Here is a 4283-nt window from a genome sequence, read left to right as displayed (position 1 = left end):
AGAATGGTGCATGGAATTAAAACTTCGGAATCCGCTTAATCTTCTAAGGACTGGGACCTTGTAGTATGGAGTGGAAATAGACTGTTAAGCTTTTTCTGGTAGTATAGCCATTTTGAAACACTATCACAACACAGTAATGTAATGCAAGGATTAATAGGACAGCCTTGCTTGCAAATATCTTTTGGAAAAAAAATACGAGAAGTAATGTCAAATAGCAAGAAAGTTAAAAAGCTGGTACAGAATCAGACAAAGCGTAAATAGGTTTAAATATCTGGGTGCAATGATTACAGCCAATTGGCTAGATAAAGAAACCCTGAAAACAAAAGCGATAGAAAATGAAAATAACTTTCAATCCACTTGAAACACTTAGAACAAGAAGTGCTTTCCCATAAATATCAAAACACATATACAACTCTGTCATACAATAAGTGCGTCTATATGCAACAGAGTGTCTTATCCTCGTTGTGGGAGTTTTACTGGCGAAACTGGATATAAAAGCGAGAAAGCTCTTGCACAATGCACTACATCCAAATTATAAAAACTGGATCTACACATAAACCAAAACAAGACATCTATTAAATGTATTATTAAATAGAATAAAAACCACAGACACAAGATCTCAACCCAGAGTTTGGGTTTATGGTAAGGTAAGAAGAAAGAGTGGTTGCAAATGGACGAAACGCATCTTCAACATATTCGAATCTACACAGAAAAAAGAATATCGTTGTCCAACAACGTCAAAGTAGATCTAGAGAAAATAGATATACAAGCGCAAGATGCACAAAACCGTCTGTCTACACACCAGCTGTAGTGATGTAAAAACGAAATTATTGTGTTTATGTAGACTGTTTATTACACCAAGGAATAATGAGTCAATAAGACGGATCGTGCGGCTTCGTTTAATAATCGGTATGCTTTCAACCAGGGTACAGTCATGCTCGGAAGTTCATTTGCTTTCTTACTTTTGCTTTCATTGCTGCCATAGTCAAACATATGCGAGTTGTGGTGACTGAAATTGATAATTTTAAGACTTTTACCGATTGTAATGGATACTCGACACCAACCATTCCACAAAATGTTGCTAGCCAGTGAGTTGTCTTTACGGACTTCAGAAGATTGTGTTGTGGCTCAAATTACAAAATCTGAAATTATTCCTTTATTCACAGAAAGTTGCCGTAGAGTAGAGGCATTAAGCTGACGATTTTCGGAGTATACTACAATTGCAAATCAATATATTAATATGTCAGTATCGAAACTTGAAATACCGATTGTTAATATTAATTATACAAGCACGCCAATGAAACTTACATAATTCGAAAGGCACTTTGCCATAGGTGTGCACAAAAACAGTCATGTGTATACGTAGGCGTTAAGAGAGGTAAAATGTAGTAGACATATACGCACATGAGAAAAGTTTTCTTCTTTCTCGAACGCTGCTACCATCTTCTGCCCTCCGTACTGATCAAGTGCTATGGTAGAAATGACACTCGAAAGCTTCTCGGGATATCAGAAAGAGTGGGGTCGGCGACTTGTCGCAACGTGTCAATGGGTTCCACATCCATCATCTTCAGAAGAATGAATATGGAATCCATTGAAATGTCGTGCCAAGACAACGACGCCACTCGGCTGATAACGGGAGAAGATTTCGTAACTGAAATATCCGAGAAAGCCTGCAATTACATATGACACTCGGAAGTTACAACGTTTTGAAACATCGCGTTTAAAAGTTGCATATGGTTCATGTGAAGTAACACGCGCAAACGGTGAGCTTAAATGCCCTAACGAAAATGGTTCAAATGGCTCTGAGCACTATGGGATTTAACATCTGAGGTCATCAGTCCCCTAGGTCTTAGAACTGCTTGAATCCAACTAACCCAAGGACCTCACACACATCCATATCCGAGGCAGGATTCGAACCTGCGACCGTAGCGGTCGCGCGGTTCCAGACTGAAGCGCCTAGAACCGCTAGACTCCACAGGCCGAAATGCCCTAACAACCTAGGTCGCTGCTGTTGGAAGTAGTGGAAAACAAAACATCGTAGAAACTAAGGCTTCGTGGGCAACACAGACTGAACATAACGTTGTTTAATGGATCATTTGTTCGCTTACTTTTATTTACAAGTAAACAGAAATAACTTTGTTTTCATTCGCCGCAATTGCCACAAAATGACCGATTTTGATTCCATGTGTAAATGACCTGCCCGCCACGGCGGCCGTGCGGTTCTAGGCGCTTCAGTCCGGAACCGCGAGACTGCTACGGCCGCAGGTTCGAATCCTGCCTCGGACATGGATGTGTGTGATGTCCTTAGGTTGGTTAAGTTTAAGTAGTTCTAAGTTCTAGGGGACGCCTTCGACAACCTGTGGTAGCCCTCGCTCTTCTCCTGTTTACGGGTGAAGGAGTGTCCAGGGACGCTATGTGGGTGTCTGCGGAGCTATTGCGAAGATCGGGAGGTCTGGCTATCATCCACTAGCACAAGAGTAAGAAAAACTATCACTAAAGGATGTCCCCAGGGCTCCGTACTGGGTCCCCTGTTTTGGGACATCCACATGGAACCCTTACTAGACAAACTACAGCAAAGTCATGAAGTGCTGGAGGTGATAGCCTACGCAGATGACCTCCTCCTACTGGTCGGCGGCCGTAGCCGAGAAGACATAGAGCCCAAGATTGAAAGAGCAATAGAAATACTACAACTTTGGTGCCGTAACACAAAGATGAAAATTTCACCGGCCAAGTCCACATACCTTCTTCTAAAGGGACAATTAGTTCGCAATCCAACTGTCAGGATAGACGGTTCACCAGTTCTCAGGCGACGTGAGACTCGCTACCTCGGTATCATCATTGATGAAAGGTGGTTCTTCGACAGGCACACCGAAACCGTAACTCAAAGAGCCCTACAAGTACTCAACAACCTCATCTCCATTGGACACAAACGATTCCATCTCGCACCACATCTCATCAAACTTTATCACAATAGCATACTCACATCTATAGTGGGTTATGGCTCGGGAGTCTGGGCACACAGGCTCACGAGGGTGGTGCCCGCCATGACAGTGAGGAGAGTGCAGAGAAATATGATTTTGAGATCAGTGGGGGCATACAGGACTACACCGGGAGGAGCCCTGTTAGTTATAGTGGGGCTCTGCCCCTTGGATATCAAAATTCGGGAGCAGGCCGCTTGGTACTGGGCAAAGAAGGGGAATTTGGAGAAAACTGAGGAAATTCTAGGCAGCAGGACTGAGAATAAAGTTGAGATCAGGCAAAAAGGGGATCTGCTATGGCAACATTCGTGGGAAAGTGAAGAAACAGGGCGTCGAACCTTTGATCTCCTACCACATGTCAGGGAAAGGATGGGACTGTCATATTTCGAACCAACCCGGGGACTAATCCACTTTCTCACTGGACATGGACCCTACTCGACATACTTATGTCGATTCGGGAAAAAGGCGACACCTGCGTGTGACTGTGGTGTTCCGGAGGGTACTCCTGACCCTGTAGTCTACGAGTGCCCCCTTTTCAATGATGTGGCCTCAGTGTTACGTGACCAACTACCGCATAATGACACATATAGACTGCGCAGACAACGCGACACTTTTCAGACCATTAATGAACTGGCTAACGCGGTATCACAGAAAGTCTTAAAGGACTATTTGAGAGAATTAAATTAGCACCAACAAGAGACCAACCTAAACACTAATAGAGTCTGATACCCTACTCCCAAACCGCCTGGGCGCGGAAAGGCCGACTTCCTCAGTCTTGAATCCGCTGCGCCACAGGATTTTGGGGGAGTGGGATGCAACCTTACTAATTTGGACAACGCACCTGATTCGACCTTAGGATAAGTTAGTTGTAGGACTTAGTTTTAGACACTATTCTTAGAAACCTGCAGCGATCAACATCTTGGCCTATCCAGTGTCAGGGACACGCTCATTGGGGTTAGCTCAATGAGCAAGGCTCTATAGTAGGTTTATACTATTCATCTGACACATTTGTAACGCTGTAGGACTTAGTGACTAGTCTATTTTAAGGTTACCTGCTTGTAGTAAATTAACACATTAACTTTTACCCATTGCTTTCGACTCATAGCTTACCTACTAACTAGTTACTAAAATATGACTTAGAATTAGCTGCAACTTATTTCTCTGCATCACTATTTTGGCCCACTAATCACATAAGGCAGTGGGCTAGATGCATAAATAACATTTTTTCTGGAAATAAAGAATTTTTTTTTAGAAAAAAGTTCTAGGGGACTGGAGACCTCAGATGTTAAGTCCCATAGTACTCAG

This window comes from Schistocerca gregaria, chromosome 1, assembly GCF_023897955.1.
Source record: "Schistocerca gregaria isolate iqSchGreg1 chromosome 1, iqSchGreg1.2, whole genome shotgun sequence".
NCBI lineage: Eukaryota > Metazoa > Arthropoda > Insecta > Orthoptera > Acrididae > Schistocerca > Schistocerca gregaria.
This window is presented reverse-complemented; position numbering follows the sequence as displayed.